This window comes from Rhinatrema bivittatum, chromosome 1, assembly GCF_901001135.1.
Source record: "Rhinatrema bivittatum chromosome 1, aRhiBiv1.1, whole genome shotgun sequence".
NCBI lineage: Eukaryota > Metazoa > Chordata > Amphibia > Gymnophiona > Rhinatrematidae > Rhinatrema > Rhinatrema bivittatum.
In genome coordinates, this window is record NC_042615.1 from 537,825,368 (window position 1) to 537,852,794 (window position 27,427).

General features: G+C 42.2%; 1 long non-coding RNA gene across 3 annotated transcripts in view; it reads right to left on the reverse strand.

The window, feature by feature from the left end:
- LOC115098145 overlaps positions 1–27,427 on the reverse strand; it is a 105,259-nt gene that overhangs the window by 15,366 nt on the left and 62,466 nt on the right. The window contains exons 3-6 of one of the 3 annotated variants that reach the window (XR_003858431.1): positions 25,955–26,135; positions 23,455–23,664; positions 22,057–22,120; positions 8,741–8,827 (exon numbers count right to left, since the gene is read on the reverse strand). This is a non-coding gene — a long non-coding RNA (uncharacterized LOC115098145). Of the gene's footprint in view, positions 1–8,740; positions 8,828–13,877; positions 14,043–22,056; positions 22,121–23,454; positions 23,665–25,954; positions 26,136–27,427 lie in introns of those variants that run through there. The other 2 variants (XR_003858433.1, XR_003858432.1) reach the window with 2 other exon arrangements.

The following is a 27,427-nucleotide window of genomic DNA, read 5'->3' on the forward strand; positions in this document are numbered from 1 at the left end:
GGCACGTCACTTCACTTTCTATTGCTTCAGGTACAAACTTAGGGCCCCATTTACTAAACTGTGCTAGCCGTTTACCACATCTTTTTTTCAATAACATATTTATTTAACCAATAATCTTGAAATAAATGGTACTGAGATGCTTAGCAAATCACAAGCTGCATTATTTTCACGAAAATTAGCTATAACTCAGGACCTCTCCCCTACCATATGTAACCTTTCCTTTTGGGGTCTTGTGAGACCCCTGCCCTCATGTAAAAAAATTGTTTAAAAGTTTGTCGCATAGCAAATGCCCATCCCCCCTGACCCATGGTAGCCCCACCTCCTTGGGCATATCTGGTGGCCCTAGTGAGATTCATATCCCCCTAAGCTCCGGGCCCATTGCCATCTCCTTCACAATGGCGCCGGACATGATACAAGTTATGCCCCATCACGTGATAGGAATATAATTTGTATCACAGCCAGCTAGCACCATAATGAATGGAGATGGGTGATGGGAGATTTGGAGGAATTCTACTGCTGGGGTGGGGGGGGGGCGGGAATTTATTTAAAAGGGATGGGGTTGGGTGGTGAAAGGGCATTCTAGGTGTGACATTAAAATTTAAATGTTTTTTTTTTTTTTTTTTTAATGAGGGCTGTCTCTAGAGGTGGTGGTGAGATAGATGGTAATCTCACAAGATCCCCCCCCCCTCCCAGGAGATTACACACAGTGATAGGGGTGGGGGGGGGCAGGTCATGTGGACTGCTATGACCTTTTAAGACGATGGCAGCCCCCATGTATAGGGGCTGCTATTGAATGGCATTTGTGCCCTATGTTACTGTGGGGGAAAATACCATGGCTTAGTAATTGACACCCCCCCCCCCCTTAGATTTTAAGCCTTCGGGGACAAGGAAATACCTAGTGTACCTGAATGTAACTCACCTTGAGCTACTAGTGAACAACTGAGAGCTAAAATAAATACATGTCAGGAATGTCATGCATGTAATATTGTTAGAAGCCATGGCTGAAGTACCACATTGAAAGCTATGAAGAAAGGACTGTTTTGAAAGAGATTCTGTTTCTAAAATCACAGCTTCCTACAGTAAGCAGTGACACTGAACTTGCATAGTAATGATTTTGCAAAAAAACCCAACACTGTTGTAAATCCTGTACTGAACCAGAAGCTACATGGGCGAGGATATCAGCAGCAGCAGTGTATAACTGCAGGCAGAGTGGCAGGAAGGGGAGGGAAGCAGAGCTCCCCGTTTGCTCTCAGGAATGTTTTGAATGTGGAGATTTGGTGCCAGGGTCACAGGCTACAGAGCGTTTTGACTTCATGCAAAGCTGCTAATTAATTTGCCTTTATTACTATATTGTTTTCCCTTGTTGAAACTGGTTGATGGATGAGCAATCATCTGACAAGGTCAAGGAAATAATTACGTCTCTTTCGCCCCCTTCTCCAGCCTTCTGCGTATTTTCGTACGTGCCTGAGGTGAGGAGTGCTTAGCAAGTGACTGCAGCCAAGAGAGCGGACTCCGCTCAACAAATTTGCTTCTTCTGTTACATTTGAAACAGCGGTCGAGTGGTGGATTTATTACTAATCTTATTATCATTTGTACAGAGCACGCTAGATATACGCAGACAGGGCTGGATTTAAGATTACGGTGCCCATGGGTAGAAATGAAAGCGCAGCGGGGCAGACCCAGTTTTTGAGTGCATTCAGAATTTTGTGCCCTAGGCTCTTGCCTATATATTGCTTATTCCTAAATCCAGCCATGAAGACAAAACAAACAGAGGCCTTAAGGAATGTGGGAGCAGCTTTTGAGTATCATCAAATATGAATTTTGGGAAATGTTTTAAGGAGAACTCTGGTTATCTACATTATAGCTAATCACTCTTTTCTTGTGTAGTGAAGTAGATATGGAATATCCTCCCCAGTCCTGTTTAAGAAACTGAGAAATTCACTCTCCATTCTAGAGCCCACATTGATAAATCAGTTACATGAGCAGGAGGAATGTATGTAAGTATGTATTTAAAACACGTTGTAATCACCTAATCTGTGAGGACCACTCATATAAATTTCTGATTAAATAGCAAACAGCAAATAAATCTAACTAGAACATCATCAATAACAACAAACTCTACTTAAATACGCAAAACTATAGATTTAATTAACTACATGATAATATATGGAGTGCATGTATTAAAAGTAGCTTTGAAGAGATGAGTTTTCAGGCTGGATTTGAATCTGGTGTGACCCACCAACTGGGCACATAAAATGTTGAGAGGATCTTTCCCCATATGGTGAGGGTCAATCTCTAATTTATTTTGTGGGTTCAACAGTTTGGGTTATGCACATGATGAGATGGTCCCCGTCAGAAACAGTGGGGCAGAATAACTGTTCCTGGTTGGTACAGGGAGAGCATTGCCTATCCTTCTCTCCATTAACCTGGTCCCCCTGATTCTCAATTACTGCTGACACGCATAAAGTTTCACAAACAAAATCACACCACTCACAGGCTTAATTAAACTCCTACCTCTGTTTATCTGCATGTTCCAGCCGGCAACTATCTATATTTTAATAGAGGGTTAAAAAGTCTGTACTGAATTCTCAGAGTTCATAGGATACGTAGTCAGAGTAAAACAAACACTATTAAAACTATCTGGTACCCCCAAGGTTTGGCATAACATACTCCCAGTCTACACTTGAACACAATTTGGATCCTTCAATCATAAAACCCCTTTACATCCTCCAAGTTCCTCTCTCTCCCTGAGGCCACTCTCACCCAACCCAAGTCTTATCTAAGTTTAGTCCTGCTATTGAGAAGGTTTAACTTAGCTGAATAAGTTATCTGTCTAAGGCTGAATATTGCTACTTAGTCGGATAACTTATCCAGCTAAGTAGCACCCCTCCCCCAATCCATCCATTGCCCGCCCACAGCTTATCCAGCTAACTTATCCAGTCCTCCAAACCACGCTCTTTGCCAAGATCGACTACTGTAACACACTTCTTCTGGGACTTCCTCTCTCCACCACAAAACCACTACAGATGCTCCAAACTGCAGCAGCTAGAGTCTTGACTAATACAAACCACAGAGATCACATCACCCCCATCTTACAGAACCTACATTGGCTACCAATAAACTACAGAATCTTACACAAATCCCTCACCATAATCCACAAAACTATCCACAAACAACTCTTGTTGGACCTCCAGATCCCCCTCAAACTCCACACCTCATCCAGACCCATCAGAGAAATATACAAAGGATCTCTTCAAGCCCCCTCAACCAAAGCCACACGCCTCTCCGCCACCAAAGAACGAGCATTCTCGATAGCAGGACCCACTATCTGGAACAATTTGCCACCAGACCTCAGACAGGAACCCTGCCTACAAACATTAAAAAAAAAACTCAAGACCTGGCTATTTCGCCAAGCGTTCCCATAATCGTTCCGCTTTAGGAACTTTACAACTTAAGCCTACCTTGTAATATACGTTGCTAAGCCCTCTTATACTCTTAATGGTTGTCTCTCCCTTTCCTCTCTTTTTCTTCAATTCCCAAGTTTGATCTCCTTGTTAAATGTAACTTTGCCTCCTCTGATTGCTCTATTGTTATATGGTTGTTAAGAGTGTTATCCCCTAGTTCCATGTAAACCGATTTGATATGACATTCGTCATGAAGGTCGGTATATAAAAGAATTAAATAAATAAATAAATAAATAAAATAACTAGATAGCCGGATAAGTGACTTCTCCGGCTATCTAGCGGCTGCTGACTATAATCAGATATTCAATGGCTGCTAGATATGCAGATAAGTCCTACTTCTCCAGCTATCTAGCATTTGAATATTGACCTCTAGATGTTAGGTATCCCCCTCGGTGGATTAGTTGATCCTTTCCCGTTGTGGATTATGTATTTTCGTTAGCTGTGAACTCTTTGGGTTTATCCCAGAGTTTCAAGGTTTTGAATCTTAACCCTGAATTGCCTATACCTGAACTGTGGCTCACTGTAAAGTTTATGTCTGAGTACGATTGAATCCATCAGCCCACTACCGGTGGGAACAGTGGAAAACTCTCCTTGTAGTGCTGATTGCCACAGCTCCCCCCCCCCCCCCCCCCCCCCCCCCACCACCATTGCAGATGCATGTGCACAATGGAGAGAGATGAAAGACACAGGGGAGGGAGGGATATTTAGTGGAGGTGAGAACAGAGTGCACGTGTGATGATGGTGAAAATCCCAGAGGAGGAACCAGGGTGCCAGGAAAATTACAACAGGGAAAGTTGGTAGAGGGGCATATGGTAAGGGAAGAGTATTAGATGGGGAACCATGAGGTGGGAAGGGAGCTTGATAAGGGTCAGTAGTAAATTCATTTTCCAATGGGGAGAATGAAGCAAGTTCAAAAAGGTCCCAGGTTGGTGACCTGGCAACAAATCACCACTGATGGGGGGTAGAATGAGGAAAGGAAGAAGAAGAAAGATGGTAAAATAGAGAGTTGAGAAATGGAGCAAAAGAAAAGGCACAGCTAAAGAAGTATGGCGTAAAGTGTGCAGAGTTGCAAAGGAGAAAAATTGAAAAGAGAATATAACTGTAATAGCCACATTGCCCCTGGAGAAAACCAGAGTCTTTATAGGTTGTGATAGCTTGTTAAGGCTCAACAAACATGATAATGGAGTATTTATGAACTCGCAGGACCTCCGATCTGAAGTAGAGACCTGTGTAGGTCCAATAGTCCACGTGCTACAAAGTCTTCAAAGAGAAAAAAAGCAGAGCAAACTGAATAGATGGTTTTAAGAAAGAAATTAATACTATATTTATTAGAGATGTGAATCGTTTGATCGATCATCTTAACGATCGATTTTGGCTGGGGGGGGAGGGAATCGGATCGTCGCGGTTTTGTTTTTTTAAATATCATGTAAATCGGGGAGGGCGGGAAAACTGGCACACTAAAACAACCCTAAAACCCACCCCGACCCTTTAAAATAAATCCCCCACCCTCCCGAACCCCCCCCAAAATGTCTTAAATTACCTGGGGTCCAGTGGGGGGGTCCCGGTGTGATCTTCCACTCTCGGGCCACGGGTGCGTTGATAGAAATGGCGCCGGCGCTACCTTTGCCCTGTCATATGACAGGGCAAAGGTAGCGCCGGCGCCATTTTGGTTCCTGTCCCCGGACGTCACGAGCGTAGGAGATCGCTCCCGGACCCCCGCTGGACCCCCAGGGACTTTTGGCCAGCTTGGGGGGGCCTTCTGACCCCCACAAGACTTGCCAAAAGTCCAGCGGGGGTCCGGGAACAACCTCCTGCACTCGAATCGTGTTGCCATAATGAAAAATGGCGCCGGCCGTATGGCCGTATGGCCGGCGCCATTTTGCAGTACGACAATATGGTGCCGACCGTATGGCCGGCGCCATTTTTCATTACGGCAACACGATTCGAGTGCAGGGGGTCCGGGAACGACCTCCTGCACTCGAATCGTGTTGCCGCAATGAAAAATGGCGCCGGCCATACGGTCGGCACCATATTGCCGTACTGCAAAATGGTGCCGGCCGGCGCCATTTTTCATTATGGCAACACGATTCGAGTGCAGGAGGTCGTTCCCGGACCCCCGCTGGACTTTTGGCAAGTCTTGTGGGGGTCAGAAGGCCCCCCCAAGCTGGCCAAAAGTCCCTGGGGGTCCAGCGGGGGTCCGGGAGCGATCTCCTACGCTCGTGACGTCCGGGGACAGGAACCAAAATGGCGCCGGCGCTACCTTTGCCCTGTCATATGACAGGGCAAAGGTAGCGCCGGCGCCATTTCTATCAACGCACCCGTGGCCCAAGAGTGGAAGATCACACCGGGACCCCCCCACTGGACCCCAGGTAATTTAAGACATTTTGGGGGGGTTCGGGAGGGTGGGGGATTTATTTTAAAGGGTCGGGGTGGGTTTTAGGGTTGTTTTAGTGTGCCGGTTTTCCCGCCCTCCCCCTTCCCCCAATTTACGATTTTTGACGATAAATCGGGGGAAGTCCTATTATATATCGCCTCTAATGATTTTTGACGATTTAAAATATATCGGACGATATTTTAAATCGTCAAAAAATGATTCACATCCCTAATATTTATACTATTATATTATAATGGGAAGTGGCAATAGATAAAGCAAAATGAACAAATAAAAAGCAAATAGAACAAACAGAATAGGACAAAACACAATATCATACATAGAAACAGGTGCTGGGGTCCTTTCTGGTGTGTGTGTGTGGGGAGCGGGGAGATAAGATCCAACAGAAGAAAATAGGATAAAGCATAAACGTTGGCAAGTTAAATGTAAGACATTGATAAGACAGGCTAAGAGAGAATTTGAAAAGAAGTTGGCCGTAGAGGCAAAAACTCACAGTAAAAACTTTAAAAAATATATCCGAAGCAGAAAGCCTGTGAGGGAGTCAGTTGGACCGTTAGATGATCGAGGGGTTAAAGGGGCACTTAGAGAAGATAAGGCCATCGCGGAATGATTAAATGATTTCTTTGCTTCGGTGTTTACTGAAGAGGATGTTGGGGAGGTACCCGTAATGGAGAAGGTTTTCATGGGTAATGATTCAGATGGACTGAATCAAATCACGGAGAACCTAGAAGATGTGGTAGACCTGATTGACAAACTGAAGAGTAGTAAATCACCTGGACAGGATGGTATACACCCCAGAGTTCTGAAGGAACTAAAAAATGAAATTTCAGACCTATTAGTAAAAATATGTAACCTATCATAAAAATCATCCATTGTACCTGAAGACTGGAGGATAGCAAATGTAACCCCAATATTTAAAAAGGGCTCCAGGGGCGATCCGGGAAACTACAGACCAGTTAGCCTGACTTCAGTGCCAGGAAAAATAGTGGAAAGTGTTCTAAACATCAAAATCACAGAACATATAGAAAGACATGGTTTAATGGAACAAAGTCAGCATGGCTTTACCCAAGGCAAGTCTTGCCTCACAAATCTGCTTCACTTTTTTGAAGGAGTTAATAAACATGTGGATAAAGGTGAACCGGTAGATGTAGTATACTTGGATTTTCAGAAGGCGTTTGACAAAGTTCTTCATGAGAGGCTTCTAGGAAAAGTAAAAAGTCATGGAATAGGTGGCGATGTCCTTTCGTGGATTGCAAACTGGCTAAAAGACAGGAAACAGAGAGTAGGATTAAATGGACAATTTTCTCAGTGGAAGGGAGTGGCCAGTGGAGTGCCTCAGGGATCTGTATTGGGACCCTTACTTTTCAATATATTTATAAATGATCTGGAAAGAAATACGACGAGTAAGATAATCAAATTTGCAGATGACACAAAATTGTTCAGAGTAGTTAAATCACAAGCAGATTGTGATAAATTGCAGGAAGACCTTGTGAGACTGGAAAATTGGGCATCCAAATGGCAGATGAAATTTAATGTGGATAAGTGCAAGGTGATGCATATAGGGAAAAATAACCCATGCTATAATTACACAATGTTGGGTTCCATATTAGGTGCTAAACCCAAGAAAGAGATCTAGGTGTCATAGTGGATAACACATTGAAATCATCGGTTCAGTGTGCTGCGGCAGTCAAAAAAGCAAACAGAATGTTGGGAATTATTAGAAAGGGCATGGTGAATAAAACAAAAAATATCATGCCTCTGTGAAGCTCCATGGTGAGACCGCACCTTGAATACTGTGTACAATTCTGGTCGCCGCATCTCAAAAAAGATATAATTGCGATGGAGAAGGTACAGAGAAGGGCTACCAAAATGATAAGGGGAATGGAACAGCTCCCCTATGAGGAAAGACTAAAGAGGTTAGGACTTTTCAGCTTGGAGAAGAGACAGCTGAGGGGGGATATGATAGAGGTGTTTAAAATCATGAGAGGTCTAGAAAGGATAGACGTGAATCGGTTATTTACTCTTTCGGATAGTAGAAAGACTAGGGGGTACTCCATGAAGTTAGCATGTGGCACATTTAAAACTAATCGGAGAAAGTTCTTTTTTACTCAATGCACAATTAAACTCTGGAATTTGTTGCCAGAGGATGTGGTTAGTGCAGTTAGTATAGCTGTGTTTAAAAAAGGATTGGATAAGTTCTTGGAGGAAAAGTCCATTACCTGCTATTAAGTTCACTTAGAGAATAGCCACTGCCATTAGCAATGGTTACATGGAATAGACTTAGTTTTTGGGTACTTGCCAGGTTCTTATGGCCTGGATTGGCCACTGTTGGAAACAAGATGCTGGGCTTGATGGACCCAGTATGGCATGTTCTTATGTTCTTAAGACCCAAAGCAGACCAGGGGTGAAAAAAGTCTCTCCGTTTCTTTCTATCTCCGCTGTACTCACAATTGGGATGTCCTTGCTTTTTAGGAGCACCTTACATTCTCACAAACGACACTGGATATGCTGGTGGGGTGTTCCAACAAAAATTTTACTGCAACCAAAAATATCTTCAATCCAATTAGCGACAAAAATCTCAAATGATCGTCACAAACTTCAAAAATGTACTTCTTGTCTGAGAGCTGCACAGCTGAGTTAGTGTCCCTTCAGGTAGCAGGCACTAGGAAATAAATTCAGCACCCCTGAGTGATAGAATGTAGGCTCCTAGCGGGCACTGGGATCTCCTGTCACTTTCTCTGATGCTACACTGGACTTCTGGGTTAAAAAGTCCCAAAATTACAAAAACCAAAATCTTCCCTCCTTCTACACAGCAGGAACTGGTGGCAAAAATGCCTCCCAAACAAAACTGGAAAAAATCTAAACATTTCTGCTCTCTTCTTACCTGGCAACACTGCTGTTCCTCCTTGTATTGCAGGCAGGGAATCACAGCACCTTATCCTGATCTTCTCCAGGCAGGGGGAACGTCCTTCTGAGGCAGGACCAGACCACACAAAAACAAAAATTCTTCACAACAACACTAACATATAGAGTAACATAGTAACACTGTGCATGTCAGTAGAAAAAGTCTCAAGTGGTCCATCTAGTCTGCCCAGGAAACTTTTGTTTTAAAAATATTTTTAGGGTAATTGTGGTTCTTTGCAGGTTACCCCAGTCAACACAGATTATCCTTTTCTTTGTCTCCATCATTTACCCACTAGGTACCCTCTGTGTTTATCCCATGCCCTTCTGAATTGTCTTACCATCCTTGCCCTTACTAACTCTTCCGGGAAGGCATTCCATGCATCCATACTTCCTGTCGTTGATCCTGATCTGACCCTCTTGAAGCATCATCGACTCACAGAAATTGGATTAACAGACACAACTTTAAAATGGTTCCTATGCTACCTTAACAATAGATCTTTTGAAGTCAAAATTCAAAATTGCACATTAAAGAAAATAAACCTAGAAACCGGAGTGCCCCAAGGGTCCTCATTGTCTGCCACGTATTTAACATCTATATGTTACCAGTATGTCATCTAATGGCAGGCATGGATTTAACCTACTTCATATACGCCGACGACATCCAATTCCTGGTACCAATTCAAGACTCCATTGAAAAGGCATTTAAAACAACCTCAATGTACCTAATGGTAATCAAAAACCTATTAAATCATATGAAACTTACTCTTAATGTCAACAAAACAGAAATAGTTTTTCTGGATAGAAAAATGGTTACTGACAAACTTCCACTGCTCAAAGTCGATAACACTCTGACCAAAACTGAATTAACAACCTTCACCAGAGACCTTGGAATCTTTTTGGACGCTGAACTTAATTTAAAAAAACATATCACCTTAAAAGTAAAAGATGGTTATCATAAATTACTAACCCTTAGACGCCTAAAACCACTACTGTCTCTAAACGACTTTAGAACCGTATTACAACTATTAATCTTTGCCAACACAGACTATTGCAATTCTATCCTACTGGGACTCCCAGCGTCTACACTACGTCCTTTACAGATTCTTCAGAATTCAGCAGCAAGACTACTGACAGGGAAGAAGAAAATAGATCACATTACACCTGTATTGATATCTTTACATTGGCTCCCAGTAAAACAGCGCATTGAATTTAAAATCCTTTATCTAATATATAAGATCATTAATAATGAACAAACAGACTGGCTTAATGCCGCAATCAGGCTTCACCTCCCTAGTAGAAATCTTCGTTCCGCTGATCAGGATTTGTTAACAATCCCCTCGATAAGAACGGCTCATCTATCTGATGTACGAAACAGAGCCATCTCTGTAGCAGGCCCTAAAATCTGGAATTCATTGCCAGCTGCCTTATGCACTCAAGCGAACCCCAAGATATTCAGAACGAACTTAAAAACCTGGTTATTCACTAAAACATTTGAAGAGTCACAATAAGATAACATCCAAACAACACACTACATATTCCACCCAGTATGAACCTTTTAATCATAATATTATCTTTTTATTTTTACTTATAATAAGTAATATATCTTGTTTTATTTTGTAATATGTTTTTTATTTATTGTTTCTTATATAATTTGTTTTATTTATAATCCTTTATGCAAATATTTGTATTTCTTGTTTCTATGATATTTGTGAACCATTATGATGGCTTGTCTGAATGAAGATATATAAAAAAAATCAATAAATCATCAAAAAAGGTTTGATTCCTGTGCATTATTAATACCTTTCAAGTATTTAAAAATCTGTATCATATCCCTCCTGTCCCTTCTCTCCTCCAGTCTATACATCTTAGGTCTTTCAATCTCATCTTACAATTCTTTTGCTGCAGACTCCATGCCATTTTGGACACCTTTCTCTGGACTGCTTCCATCCTTTTTGAGATACTGTCTCCAGAACTAAGCACAGTACTCCAGATGAGGCCTCACCAATGACTTGTACAGCGGGATTATCACCTCCTATTTCCTGCTGGTTATGTCTCTCTATGCAGCTCAGCATCCCTCTGGCCTTAGCCACTGCCTTGTCACGTTGCTTTGCCGCCTTCAAATCATTAAATGCCATCACCCTAAAGTCTCTTTCCCAGTCCGTGCACATTAGACTTACATCCCCCCAGCACATACAGCTCCTTTGCATTTCTGCACCCCAAATGCAGACTCTCAAAAAGCTGTTCTTCTACTCCCAGAGACACTCCTGGCCCGACCAAGGAGGAACTGATCAGAAATATGTCTCTTCCCCTGGTATCAGGCTGTGGGGGCATAAAAATGGGGAAATCTCCAAACATCTCTTGATATTCCAAACCTCCAAACAAAAAAAAACCACACTGTTCCTTGTGCTCTACCTGCCTTTGTGCAAGCTGATGACCAATCCATGCACTCTCACAGGAAGAGCCTACAAGGGATGGTTTGCAAACTACCTCTCCTACCTAATTCTAGCCTAGGGCTTAAGCTAGGATCAGTTGGATAGTGGACACCTAGAAGGTCCCTACACACATGAGACTTCACATTTGAAGCATATGCCAGGGATGATGGGAAAATAAGGGATGCACTTGGACTGGAAAAGGTTGGCTTATTCTTCAGGTTCTCCAGTGCCCTAATGTTTAAGTATATTTAATGAAGAAATAACCATTTTGTACAATAGCAAATATAGATCTTTATGTGAATGAAGGGAAATGAACAAGTGGATATATACTGTCAATCAAATACACATAGGCTATATTCATTTTATAAAAAATCTGATTTCGTAATTAAAACCAGTGATTTTCTGATAAGCAGTCTTTTAAGGATTCAGGACTCTGTGTAGAGTGTGGTTAACATTTAAAATATATTTTGAGGGTTTAAGCTTCCGCGCTCTTCACTAAAGGCTCGCTCACATCACTAATCTACGAATCTCAAGAGAGAGTGATACACTGAAGTACTCTGGTATACAAACAACTCTGTTAATATACCAAGAATGAACCAGATGGACTTGTCTTATTAATTCGTTCTAAGGATTAATAAGGAAAGAAAGAGGCATGCAGTATAGGGATTTTTTTTCTCAGTTGTTAAATTACTATTCATCATAGTACATACCATGGATCTGACATAAGGAAAAAAAACCCATGTATCATGCAAGTACTAGACATAGCAATTGTACAAGCAACGATATAGTAGGCCGTACACTGTGCCAGAAATGGATTTAAAACGTCCTTGGAATGTGGTGGAAAGACAAGCATGGCTTTGCACTTAGAAGAGGCACTTGCTGAAAAATCCATCTAGTTTCTCACCTGGAATTGAAGTCAGAAGCCTGCATTTATGCAGACAGGTGTGGGAAACCTTCACACCAACAATGTGAGGAGCAGCCCTGAAATTCAATATTGTTTCTTGAAATTCTTTGGCATAGGACAGGAGGCAGAGCAGGTGCATGAACTTTCTATTTTACTGGGTTTGAGTTTTTAGGGCTGGCAGTTTCCTGCTCGGCTCAGTCAGAACCGACCTTCACTGGGCTATGGTGCCATGAGCTTTCATTCGGAACCAGCTGCTGTTTTCCCTCTGTTTTATACAGCCACTGCAGTGACAGGGCATGGAGACCACAAGGTCTGATCTGCATGTACCCCCCCCAAGCCCGGCCAACAGGCGTTGCTGCTGTATGATGGCTGGATCTGTGACTTCTGTCTCGGCAGCAACCTCGACATCCCTAGCTGGCCTAGGAAATGGAAGACCAGAGCCAGGAATCAAAACCAGGTCTTCTTCGAGGCAACACGCAGCACTGCCACTGGGGTTGCCAACTTTTCCATAGACCAGGAATGGGCACTTGAGGGCTGAAAAAAGGGGAGGGGGTGGGGAAGAGATGGTAACACCCCCCCCCCCCATTTGTATAAATGTTAGATCCTGCCAGCTAACTGCCTGAACAGTGTATCTATGTGTGGATTAGAGGGCAATAACCAGCTGACAAGCTGCGCACAGCCAACAGTTTCTTTTCCAGCCTCTCAGCTGTCACTCAGCTGCTCCCCATTTCTTATCTCATGGATTATTAGGGGATAGTGGTGGGGGGTTTACAAACTTCTACACATTCATTCTCTCTCACACACAAACACAACTCATTCACACGTGCTCCTTTCTCTCTCAAAAACTCGATCTCAGAGGGTAAGAAACATGCTGGGCAGCCAGGAAATAGAGGGGAGCCAGGGCTGCCAGGAGGGGCACGCAACTACCCAAGTGCCAGGCCCAGGGGCATTAACGTACCACATCAGAGGGCTGGGCACCTGTACCGCATGCCACCATCCTAGTGGAACAAGCAATCCTTAGCCTCTGTGTGGCTGCTGGCTCAGCTGGCCAGTCGTGTCATCCAAGGACCCCCTGCCCCCCATGGCCAGCCATGCTACCCGCACTGCCTGGGGCACTGGGCAGCCCAGTAATAGGCCTGAATGGAGCAGGGAGGGATGTAAATGATATTATAAATATTTATTTAACAACAATTTTTGGTCTTATCTTTCTGCAGGAAACTCACTTGTATTTACCCTTTCATGGTGGCTCCTAGTTTGATATAGACAAGACAACAACAGAAAGACAACGTGTGCACATCTTTTATACACATTATAGCTCCTAGTGTAAGATAAATATCACAAATTATTTACTTTCATGCATCTGCACTGTTATGAATCTTAATCTTCTCCGCAAAATATGCATTAAATTTCAGGGATATTCTCAAATCCTCAAAGTGTTCTATACTATTCTCTTCCTAACATGAATAAATCACATGGTCCAAAACAGCCAATAAAATCAATTATGTCTGTAGCAGTATAGGATATCTCCAAACCAGGATCCATACATTATGTGGCCAGAAATAGCCAGTCATGTCCAAGTCTTGATAAACCCATAGCAAAGACACATAATCATAGCTTTCCATATAGAATAAACATCATTAAAAAAAACCTGCTTTGAAGTGGCTAAAGGCAAAATATAAATTAATTAAATAGAAAAAAAAAGAAAAAAAAGAAACTGAATCTGGAGGCTTAGAGCAGTGACTGGAAATGGAGGCTTACTCAGAGTAGGCCTTGAGGACTTGGCACAGTGGGAAACGTAGCTGGACTCGCTGGTATAGGAAACCAGAAACAGAGCGTGACACAGGAACTGGAACTGTATCTTGATGCAAAGACTGGAACTGTGGTTTGGCACTTGGCAGACTGGAACAAGGCAGGAGCTGGAACTTCAAGTATGCAGCAGAACGTCACTGTGGAAGGAAGGAGCTCACCTTGTTAAGTATCTTGGGTAGTCTTCTGTTTGTGGGGGAGAGCTTCCTGTTCCCAGCAACCCCTATTAGTCTGGCTTCAGCTAATCTGGTCTCCCGGGGGAGTGGCCATTTACTTCCTGTTTGTACTTATAGGATAGGGCCCTGTTTAGTTCCAGTTTCTTGGTTAGCTCTGTTACTTAGGCTCTGAACCTTCATTTCCCAATTGTTGTTACTTCAAACCCTACTAACATCTTCCCCCTGACAATCTCTGAGGGAGAGAAAGGGACTGTAAAGCTGAACGGGAGATGTCAATAGGCAGCTTGCCAGCAGTGTGTTCGGAGGTCTTTATCCAGACCTTGCCCCTAAAGTGATGTCAGTGAAGTACCAGTGTATTAGAGAGGTGAACCACTCCCCATTGGGATGGGTTTGAGTTCTTATAAAACCTATGCATCCATTTGAAGCTGAAGGATTTGGGGAGATGAGCATCAGCCTTAGCACAGGGCTGAGGGAGCAGGGGTTTCTCCTTCCACAGCTGAAGGGGCCTGAAGAAGTGAGATCTTTTGGGCAATGGGGTGCCCAGAAGGGGAGAGAGGTTCCAAAGCCTAACGGAGGTGAAGTACTGGGGTCTCCAGACAGCTCAGAAGAGAAGTGTTTTTGTGAATAAAAAAAAAAAACCAACCAACAACTCTGCATCCGAGGAGGCCAGAAATGAGGAAATTCTATAGAGGCAGAGCGCAGTGGAGAGGGGAAAGAGAAGTGAGCTGCTCAGGAGAATCACCGGGAGAGCTGGCTGACTAAATCCAGTGGTCGGAGATTCCACTAGGAGAGGAGAGAGAGAGAGAACGAACAAAGAGGGAAGATATCATCACCCAAAAGGTACTGGGAGGGCCCAGGGTGGAAGGGTGCCTGCTCCAAGAAGCTCATCTATGTGGGATTTGGTGCGCAGAAAAAAAAAGAGAGACTGAGCTTTATTTTTTTGTGCTTTTGATCCATGTTATTGGGGTGCACTTACTCTCTGGTGTATCAGAGTTTGGATTTTTGTTCTACCTGCCACCGGTTACCAGTAAAGTTTTTATTTTGAACAATACCTTTGGGAGTGAAGAGTGATTTTGTGGTATTACTAGCTGTTGTGCAGAAGAGCCCCAGAAGGAGACAAAACCTTAGGGGCATTGAAAAGGCTGTCTCCCCCCCCCCCCCCTTGTGGAAACCCTTGGAGGTCATGGGCCTTGCAATGGTTCGTGGCCCTTCCCATGTGTCTCCATGCCAAAGAGCTGACCAGGAGGGGTGGGGGTGAGGGTTACATATCCAAGGATTTAATTTCAAGGAATTTAAGGCAGGGAAAGTAATCAATAGAGAAAAAAAAAACTATAGCCTAAAGTGCAAAATTTGAGAATTGAGTAAAGTCTCACAGGGATTAACAGATTTGTTTATGATAATCCCATTAGTGCCGCCCTGTGCTTCCTCCTGCAGAGGTATTATCTGAGTTCCTGGAATTTTTTCGTCTCTATTCCTTGCTGTGGGGATGAGGGTTTTATTCATCGCATTTAACTATAATATGACTATACAAAATTGTACGTGTCTTCTGAGCACATCCTGTTGTTTTCTCATCTCAGTTTTGATGGATGTTTGTTTAGCCATCTTTCATAGTGAATATTTTTTTGTGTTTACACAAAAATTCTGCACTTCTGGATATTTTTTTTTTTTTTTTGAATCTTTACAATGTGTTTAAGACAGGATGAACATTGCCAATTGACCTGCTGTCAGGGCAATCTTGGGACCTCATTCACTACGCTGCGTTAGATCATTTACTGCAAGAAAAATGCTGTAGTGAAAGGCCTAACGCAAAGGTAACGCGAGCTATTTGAAATATCTCGTGTTAGCTGAGCCCCAGCACCGCACATATTTAAATGAACTCATTAGCATGCAATAATGAGCTCCTTAGCATGCAAATGCATGCTAAGGAGCTCATTATTACCTAACTATGCTAAGTATGCAAACTATGCTGATCAAATAACATGGCTTGCCCAAAAATTGACTAGAAATTAACTAGATCTCAGGAGATGGAAGCTAATTTCCCACAGGTGAATTGTTCAGATGCCCCTGCAGCTAAGCCTTAACAAGTCAGTGAGAATCCCCCCCCCCCCCCCATGTGTGTGTTGTAAAACCCCGCTGGGGGTATGTTTAGACCCCCCCTGTCCCACCCTCTTGCCTCCTTTGCAGACGTCCCATATTTGTTTAAAAAAGTAAAAAAAAAAAAAGCATTTTCTATGCAAGGCAGAAGACCCGCCCCTTCCCCCCAGCCCCGTCACTTATTGAAAAATATGGCCTCCAAAAGCTTGTAGGTCAGGACCCCTTCCTCCCACCCCAGCTCCAGGACCCCCTTTGTTGAAAATATATGGCCTTAGTTGTTCAGTGGACTGCACAACCCTCCAACCCCCCACCCCCTTAGGACCCCCTTACACAAACAAACCTCCCTGATGGTTTAGTGGACAGGTCGAGTGCGTGGTCTGGCGAGGCATGGGCGTTCCTGGATTTTACATTGCAATTAGCGTGTAAATACTTACGCGCAATAGCGCGTGTTGGGGGTCTCCTGCTGTGGAACTTTACTTCTGCTCTGGATGGTGTCAAGTCATAAACCAAAAAAGTCTAAACAGATCAGTGGAGTTTTAAGGGTTGTATCCAACAGGGGGGGGGGGGGGTTGGAAATCCTTTCCTTTAACTGGGCGAATTGGGAACAAACTGGGTAAAGGGGCAACGATGTTGGTGTGCATGTCTTTTAAAATCCCCCTACTTATGCAGTTGAAGTGGCATTTGCCCACTTAAAATTGAGCGCACATGTGCGTGCATCCAGAATTGTTATTGGGGGGGGGGGGTGAGCGAGGGGCTGTGAGACCTGCTGGGAGATAGGGAGAGTGGGAGAGGGAATGCTAGCTGAGAGAAGAGAAGATTGGTTGTATAAGGGGATACTGGTGTAATTCGGGCACTTCTCGGGTTACCAGTATGCCCTGGGTATTTAGAATCAGTAAGTTAGCCAGAGAAGGGTGGATAATAGGAGGATCCATTCAAATGCATCCCCTCCTTCTGCAGGGTCTGGAATGGCCAGCCCATTTATTACGGTATATAACCATGCCCTTGCTACAGCGTGGGAGGCAGTCCTTTGAGTTTAGAACAGAGTTAAGAGAGAGAGAATGAGTTAAGTTTTTGTTTTACAGGTTCAGCCAGTTTTAGCCAAGCAAGCCCTGTTTGGTGGTCCTTGCCAGGATCTGGAAGATTTCTGCCCAGCCAGTACACAACCTGTCTGGTGGGAGATCTCTCTGAGTGCATTTGTTGGACTTTTACCTTTTTGAGTGTAGGGGCCTTGCCGGAGCCTGTTCAGCTCCTGGGCTCAGGGCATGGGGAACCCTGGGTCTGGGCCTGGGCAAGTTAGGGAAGACCTGCCCCCCATTGCCTCGGTGAGGAAAGGGGTGCCAGTGACCTGCTGCGAGCCACCCTGGAATCATCTTCAGTTTTCTAAGCCTAATTTCAAGATCCAAGTTGGAAGTTCTGACTGCTCTTCCTTTCCGAAGGGAGCATTGAGAATCCTGCTGCAAGGGGTCCCTCCTATCAGGGACTGAAAGAACAAGGACTGCATAAGAACAGTGAGTAAAGACCATGCCTAATATCCGTGGAGCAACCCATCTTGTGCTTCAGTGAACTCTGAGGAAAGGGAAAATTTTAATTCTCTGTGCAGCAGCATAATATTCTGGCCATCCGGAAGGAGTGTTCTGCCCATCCAAAGGACACCCTGCCCATCTGGGGACTCAATTTTCCAAGCCCAGGAGGGTAGAAGTTCTCCTGGCTCTGGCATCAGACACCTCACAGGCCAAGTCTTCAAGGAGTATCGGCATACTTTATCAACAACTAGTCTTTTTTTTCTCTCAGTCCAGAAAGGAATTCTGGCGATAAGCAATATTTATTTATTTATTTATTGCTTGCCCCCCTCCAAAGTTTGGGGTGGGCTACAATGCAAACATAATAAAACATTCATAATAAAATATAATCACAATGAGATAACAAAACATATAAAATAAAAACAAAGGAAAATGGACCATCATACAAGAATAGACTTGGAAAGAAAAACTTAGATGGTTTAAGGAGATTGGACTGTGGACATGGAAGAGAAAAAAATAATTAGGGTCTGTTAAAATCTTTATATGCTTGATTGAATAGATGGTATTTCAGGGCTTTTTTTTTTTAAGTCTCTAGCACCAGGTATAGACCTTAAGTGGATTGGTATAGCGTTCCAAATTATGGGGCCAGCGATGGAAAAAGCATGCTCTTGAGTTGCTGAGAGTCTGGTTGATTTGGGTGAGGGTACTTCAAGCAGGAACTGGTTTTGTGATCTAAGATTTCATGTAGGAACATAGAAATGAAGAACTGCATACAACCATGGACTATTGACATTGTGGATTAGATTGTGTATTGTGGACAGTGTTTTATATATTATTCTCCATTGTACAGGTCGCCAGTGGAGGGAATGGAGAACACCAGTGATATGATCATATAGTCTAGTATTAGTGAGTAATCTAGCAGCTGAGTTTTGGACAATTTGGAGGGATCTAATTGTAGACTGAGGAAGACTGACATAAAGAAAGTTACAGTAATCAATATTGGTAAGAATTCAGAGACTGAAGGTCAGTTCTAAAATCGTCATGTTCAAGTAAGGGCTTAATATGCCTGAGAAGATGGAGCTTGTAGTATGAAGTCTCAAGTATTGACTTAATATGTGTTTTCATGTTTAATTTGGAGTCATAGATAATTCCAAGATTACGAACAGATTGTGAGCTTTTGGAGTGTAGTGTTGTGAAGGCAGAAAGTTGTTGGTTGATCAGAAAAAGCTAGATTACCAAGAATTATTATTTCTGTTTTTGACAGGTTCAGACAAAGTTTATTGTGAGATAACCATTTGTTGATAGAGGATAAGCAAAGAGAAATGAACTGAGATGTTAAATGCCAAGTCTGGTAAACTGGAAAAAATAACTTAATTCATCTGCGTAAAGCTAGTATGAGAGACCAAGAGCAGTAAGAAGTTTACAGAGAGGTGGAAAATAAATGTTGAATAGAATGTCTGAGAGAGCTGATCCTTGTGGAATGCCCGTGATGATTGGAAACTATGTAGAGGTTGTAGTGTGAAGACAAATTTGTTGTGAACGGTCCTGTAAATAGGATTTGAACCAAGAGAAGACAGTGCCAGTAATATCAATGCTAGTGAGTCGAGAAAGGAGTATGTCATGATTAATAGTATTGAAAGCGGCAGAAAAATCTAGTGGATTGAGAACATATGAGGTTCCAGAATGAAAACCACAATGGATTATATCGGTGCTTGATAATAGTAGAGTTTCGGTGCTGTGGTGAGGTCAAAAACCAAATTGATACTGATCTAGGACAGAATGTTCATTAAGATAATCAATATCTCTAACTGGTTTATATCTAAGTGATCCCAGTGTACTTAGCAGGGAGAGTGGGGAAAATTATTTGTATCAATATGCGCTCTTACTTTTACATATTGGATGCTTTTTAAAAATCATCATAGAAGACATTTATTGCTTATGAGATATCTATCATCAATTCCCAACTATGTTTCTCTATAGATGGAATCATGGAATCAAAACAAATCAAAAAATTAATCATCCATTAACCAAAGTCATGTGTTTCAGCTGGTAAAAGCCTGTCTGGAGGTCAAACGAGTTCATATTATTCCGACATCAGGAAATGTGTTTATTTTGATATCCCAATAAACTGTGTCGGGAAAGTTACAGAAAGGGATCAGAGGAAAAATGAGTACATTTAAGTTCCAACAGATTCATTGATTGATTTTAATTCGATGTTGGTTAATTTAGCAATATGCTTCTTTTTCATTTTATAACATCACATTTCTATGTTTTGGTATTTACAGTCAGGATTCCCATGGCTTTTCCTCTCTCTGTTTCCAGTTTATAAGGAGAAATGATTAATATCTCTGGTATTCATGTGTATGCTGTGTTATGTATTCTTGATTATAGTCCTGTAGGTTTTTATCTCTGATCTGTTTTCTTGTGTAAGATTTATTTAAATTTGGCTGTTTGTTTTCATTACTGTCTTACAGCATTCTTAACATATCACAACTGAATGCTCCCTGTTTTGTTTTGGTGCAGGGCTTGCTCATGCACTGACTGAATCTATTCTATTCTGTCCTTTGATTTGTAATTCACTTTTCTTGCAATGACATCAAAGTATAATAAATACAATAAAATTATGCATTTTAAAGAGCATACATTTCATATATAATAAAATACAAAAAGCAATTATAATCCCAAAACATCTCACCAAACCCCTCTTCTATTTTTTTTTTGCCCACCCCCTTCACCAAAGGATTTCTTCATTAATATTCATGCATTCTAGGGATGTGCTTTCGTTTGAAATGAGAAAGAAATTTTATCAAAATTTCCAATTTTGATTCAATTTATTTTGAAAATAAAACAAAACAAAAAAAAAACCACAATTTTGTTCAATTTTTTTTTCTTTCATTTTCAAAGTTAAGATCCTGTCTCTACCACTGCCCACTACCTCTCATCCGTCCCCACTACCTCTCACCCATCTTAGCCCCTCTAAAGCTGGAAAATTGGGGCAGGAGCAATCCCCGTCCTCTCTTGCCCCACTGTGGCAGCAGCTTATCTCTGAATGGTGTCAGCCTACCCGAGGCCGGTGCCATTTTCTCGTTCAGAAAACAAAAGAGTAAAAATTGCACTGGCCTGAGATCGGCCGGCACCATTCAGAGTTAAGCATTGGAGGGGCAGGAGTGGCCGGGAGATTGTTCCTGTCCCAATTTTCAAGTTCCAGATGGGGGTAAGATAGATCTTGGGTGGGGGGGGGGGGGAGATGTTTGTTGGTAAGAAATTTTTTTTCTTTCATTTGGTTTTGCCTTGTTTTTTCTTTCATTTGTTTTTGATCACGTTTAAATGAAAGAAACACACAAAATGAAAAACAAACAAGAAAAACAAATGAAACAAATTGCTGTGTGCATCCCTAATAAATTCCTCCAACACATGCTACCACAAAAACTTGCAACAGGAATAATCCGTCCCCCGGTGAATAGCCAGGGACATTAAATAGCACTCTTTGGATGAATGCCTTGCACTTCTGCACCTGAGGCTGCTAGGTTTCCTTCCAGTGGGTGATTTTCTTGTGGGTAGTGTTTTTTGGACGCATGCCCAAGCTAGCCAAGCAGGTGACAGCTGAGCCTGTTTCACTTCATGCTAATTGTCTTCATTACAAAAGCAATTATTGTCACTTAAACATATGGTAAACCCTCCTCTACTAGAAGGCTCAAAACAGCTCACTGACTAAGACATGAAAATTATCATTTTATGTCAATTACCTGTACCCTTAGTATGTGCTAGATCAATTAAAATATGCTAGAAAATTTTCACTTGATAATGCCTGCCAATGAATACCACTTCTGTAGCCAATCGTTATTTGTTTGTTTGTTGAGTTATAGCAATGAATGTCACTTTGTAAACCATTATGGAATGACGATATATAAAATGGCTAAATCAATCAATCAATCAATCTCCACAGGCCACAAACAGAAATATCCAATAGTGAGATATTCGGTTCATCATAAGAATCTGGTTTTATATTAATCTTCATTAAATTAACATAGAAACATAGAAATGACGGCAGAAAAAGACCAAACGGTCCATCCAGTCTGCCCAGCAAGCTCCCACACTTATTTTCCCATACTTATCTGTTTCATCAACCACCAAGTTCAGGCTCTTGTTGGTAACTGTTTGATTCAAATTTCCTGCCATCCCCTGTCATTGATGCAGATAGTAATGTTGGAATTGCATCAAAGGTAAGCATAAGGCTTAATGGTTAAGGGTAGTAACCGCCGCATCAAACAAGTTACTCTGATGCTTGGTTACCCAGATGCACAGATCAATGCCTTGTTGGATGTTGTCTGAATGTAAAGCTACCCCCACGCTTATTTGTTTACCTGGATTGTGAAGTTCAGTCCTTGGTTGTTGTCTGAATGCAAATCCTCTTTTCCACATTTCCCCCTGAAATAGAAGCAGAGGGCAACGCTGTATATGCATTCAAAGTGATGTATCAGGCTTAATTGGTTTAGGGTAGTAACTGCCGTAATAAGCAAGCTATCCCCATGCTTATTTGTTTACCCAGACTGTGAAGTTAAGTCCTTCTTGGTTGTTATCTGAATGCAAATCCTCTTTTCCACATTTCCCCTTGCCCTTGACACAGAGAGCAATGTTGGAGTTGCATTAACTGTGCGAAGCCTTATTGAGTAAGGGTAGTAATCACCAGGTAGTAGCCACCATTCCAGTACTCCACCCCCATGGCTCTTCTCTTCATTCCCATCCTCTAGCCTTTATAGATCCACAGTGTTTATCCCATGCCTCTTTGAAATCCTTCACAATTTTAGTCTTCACCACGTCCTCCGGAAGGACATTCCAGGCATCCACCACCCTCTTTGTGAAGAAATACTTCCTGACATTGGTTCTGAGTCTTCCTCCCTGGAGCTTCAAATCATGACCCCTTGTTCTACTGATTTTTTTCCAACGTAAAAGGTTTGTTGTTGACCATGGATCATTAAAACCTTTCAAGTATCTGAAAGTCTGTATCATATCACCCCTGCTCCTCCTCTCCTCCATATTTAGGTTCTTCAACCTCTCAATTTTTAGTTATGGTGGTTTACATATGAATATCAAAGCCTGGCAATTTAGTGCTTAAAAGTACCTAGTGAGGGCTGCCTACTGGCTCCATTCTTTTTTATTTTTTTCAGGTCAGACTGATCAGGATCTGGTTTTACCCACTGCATACATGGATTTTGATGATGTCTGTTCTTTTGTGATTGAACAGATTATTAATGCTGATACAAGAGATGGTGATCATAAGCACCACTTGCAGAAAGTGGAATGTCAGTGAATTTCTAATTTTGATTCTGTTATCACTATGGACTCAGTCAAAATATCGAATGGCATGTTTTCTGATTGATTAATGAGTGGGATGTACTTATTTTGTCTGTATATTTGTATACACTGGTATACACATTTTTAGAAGTCATCTGCTTCAGTGATAAAATGTGTCTTTTATTATTGATGTTGATGTGCTGAATTCAGATATGACAATTAAACCAGCCAATTGGCTATTGTTTCCATGATATTCAAGTTTTTACATTTTACATCTATGTCTATTGCATAGATAGAGTTTTAATCATAAATTGTAAACTGAGGTCTTTCTGTGTATTTATGCTTGCTTAATATTTCACCTGTGTTGTTTATGTAACACTTTAAAAATTAAATCAGCAAATGGATTACAGAAATACAATTTACTATGAAAGAAAAGACAAAAAACTATTATGCATATATATATGTACTTAGTTTAGTCCTTATTCAGTGGCTATTGGGCTCTTCTTGGCCTATCTCTTGTATTCATTAAATGGAACATCTCTTGACACTGTCCAGCAACAGTCTGCAAGCATTGATGGGCTCCATTTGCCCTGATAGTTTTTCCATTGCTGCAATGTCCTGGTGAAATCGCTCACTATGCTCATCACATACTGCTCCACTCTTTGGTATGAAAAAATCTAGATGAGAGGGCAAAAAATGTATCTTTAGTGACATGTTGCAACCAAGGCTTTTGTATACCTTGAGGAGGTTTTCCATCAACTCCTTGTAGTTGTCTGCCTTGTTCCCGAGACAATTTGTTACCACTAAATGGAAGGCTTTCGATGCCATCTTTTCCTTACCACGGAATGCATGGTTAAATGCATCATCTCAAAGAAGATCACGAACCTGAGAGCCAACAAAGACCCCTTCCTCTATCTTAGCTTCACTCAACCTTGGAAATTTACCACCAAGGTACTTGAAGGCTGCTTTAGTTTTGTCCAAGACCTTGTGCCCAAAAAGCAAGTACTGTCCAAATCCAGTCGTAGATTTATTCATAGATTCAGTCAAAAAATGTATATTAATAATTTCTGGTCTAATTAATTAATTTAATAAAATATATGAATTACCTTACAGATTCAAAAGAATCATCCAAACCGATGTACAGAATTTAAAACACAATATAATGGGGTAGATTTTTAAAGCTATGTGCGGGCGTAGATTTGTTCGCGCAACCCAGCACGAACAAATCTACGCCCGATTTTATAACATGCACGTGCTGCCGCACGCATGTTATAAAATCCCTCCAAGGCCGCAATCGGAGCGGCCTTGGAGGGAACTTTTTTTCCGCCCCCCCCTCCCCCACCTTCTTGCGCGCGCCGGCCAGCTGCCGGTGCATCATTCCCCAGCCCGGGGGCTGGTTCGGAGGCCTTGGCCACGCCTCCGAAACACCCCCGGGCCGGCACCATGCCCACAGCCCCGCCCCTGGAATGCCCCCAAATACCGCACCACCCCCGACACGCCCTTGACACACCCCCCAAGCAAAACCCCAGGACTTAACGTGCGTCCCAGGGCTTTGCGCGCGCCGGCGGCCTATGCAACATTGGTGCGCCGGCGCGCAAGTCCCCTGCGCTTGTAAATCCGGCTGGATTTACCCGCGCAGAGCTTTTAAAATCTGCCCCAATATAATTAAAACAATAAAAACACAACACAAAAGAAGGAAAAAGTCTCTGCTCCGTCTATTTCAAACAAACTTGAATGTGCATCAAAAGGAAATAATAACATATTCCATCATTCAGATTCTTTATTTCTGACATCATCAACCAGGCTTTCAGTTTTTTCCTGTAAAACCCCTTATCTCAAGCGGTCCTGCATAGCTTCCCACAATGTGCTGCATACTAGGGTCTGAATAGAACTGCCTACACCTCCTAAAGCCCTTTTATAGGCCAGGCAGCTAACACTGCCTGTGAGCACTGTGTCTGATGTCATCCCTGCTCTAGTATAAAAGGAAACTCGGCACAACCATCCAGCTTCTCAGCAACAGGTCCTCCTGCCATGCCTAACTGCCTGCAGTGCATGTTGCTCTTTTTTCCTGATCCTGTTCCTGCTTGCCTTGTTCTAGTCCAGCCTGCCTGTTCCTGCTTGCCTTGTTCCAGTCCTTCCTGCCTTGCCCCAATCCTGATCCTGTTTGCCTCGTTCCAGTTCTTTGCCTTGCTCCTGTTCCTCTCCTTGCTTTACCTTTCCATGCTCCTTGTCCTGTTCCAGTCCCTTTTCTTGCCTTGCTCCTTGTTTTGTTCCTAGCTTGTCTTTGCCTCTCTCCTTGCTTGCTTCCTCATCCTGCCATGTCCCAGTCTTGGCTCTGCCTTGTCTCCCTGTTTTGTCTTATCTCACTGTCTCCGTCCTCCTTGCCCCCTTGACTGACATCTTGTGTCTTGGCCTCAGCCCGAATACCGACTCTGCCCATTCTTTACCTGCTCTCTGCTTGCCCTGATCATTGACTGGATACCACATTGCCTGCTGTTTGCCTGTCCTGACCTTGGCCTGTTACTGACACTGCCTGACTGCTCTCTATGGGATTCTTGCCTAAGTCCTGCCAGCCTCAGAACGCAAGGGCTCAAGCTATGTGGTACAGCTGAAGCCTAGCTTCTGTTCCTGTCCTTGCAAGTCCACCTGCAGTTGGCGGTGGCTTAGCTGGTTCACCAATCTCGACATAGCCCAAAGGACTCACATTCCATGACACTTCCTAAAACACATTAACTCACTTTCCTGCCTCACATCCAAGGGCACATCATTCCACAACTTTGAGATCCTTTTTCTTCTTAACCCACTCTGTAGTTCCCAAGTCAAAAGTCGAATATATTGACCCAGTGGCATATCTTGAAAACTAAAGAATCATTTTCTTTCTCAGTGATCCAGATTTAGTAAAGTTTGACTACATTCATTTCAGAAACATTTTGACTGTAGGACCTGAGTTATTAGTAACACATATACCTAAATGTGGACACTATTGACTGAATCAGTTTTGATTGGTCAATAGAGTACTCAAGGTAGGCGCCCCTCTTGTTGCATGATGGGGAAAACCTCCTAGGTGATGCCACTTTGTTGTTCCACCACTGGATTATTATTAAAATGGGATGTTCGTTAATGATGTTTTACAAATCTGTTGGATGATCTGAATGAAAGAAATGGAAGAAGACAAAGTGGTTTAGATAAATGAGCAATGGCTTGTGCTGGGAAACTTGTGTTTTCAGCGCTTTTCTGCAAGCAAAAGCAGCATAATTAATAATGGCATAAGTAAAAGGAGTTTCTTGCTATGTATTTGTAGAAATGTCTTATTTCCTGATGCAGATCATCCAAAGGGGAGACAAAATTCCCTGATGCAGATCGTCTAAAAGGGAGACAAAATTGCACAAACGAATTTGCAATTGGGGCTTGTGATTAAAACATGTATAAGGATAATGATGATCTAAAAAATCTCCATGAGGCCTCAATCTTTAATATAATAATGTAGCTGGTTAAAAATTCTAAATCCTGAGTTATGGAACAAACCCATCCTTTATATGAGAATAGTAATAATGCTTTCTATAATTACAAGAAAGTTGTTCTCTCTGGGCCATGTTTGATATTTGAAAACGTACACACAGCCAGTAAAGATACTCACGATCTAACACTCAAAAGCATTTAGTACTAAGTCATTTTTTCATTTCTTTAGGCAGTTCCCCTGTTCCCCTGGGAACAATATTACAAATTACCTTGCACAAAATGGGTTGTGGTTCATGACATCAAAATCAATATAGACCAATCATTTTCAATAAGTGTAAACTAATTTTAGACTCTTACAAATATAGATGCCTCGCTGGGGCTCAGGGGTGTTCTGAGGGAGTAGCTGAAAGAATTTTAAGAATTATGATTGCACAGTAAAATTTTAATTGAAACAGGGTGAATATTATTGCTTGCTATTTGTATATTTGAAATTCACTGCAGAGAGAGGATGCTTTATTTAATCCCTGATGCAGATTTATGGTTAATGAATTCTCTGTGGCTTTGTAAATATATCTGCACATTATTATTTCTCTTTTCTGAACACAAGCCTGCCTGGAAGCTAATTAACAAGATTACCATTGTGAGCTTTGACTAATTTCTCTTTCAAACCATTTCCTTCTCTCATAATATTGAAAGCTAAAAATAAAACACAGCTGCCTTTCGCATGCAATATACCACAGTACTACACCTGCTCTCTTAAGAGAGTCATGCAAAATAATTTAAAGAAACAAAGGTTTTTGTTACTGCTTTGCTAGTAGTAAAGATATCAAATGTTTTAAAAATGGATTTTGCTTCTTTTAACAAATAAGGGAAATATATTCCTAAGAGTGGCATAGGGGAGCTTATAAGGGCCCTGTTGGAGCCCTTTTTTGAAGGAGCATTCTGCGGATTTCATACAGTTTATACTCTTTGCTTGCTCAC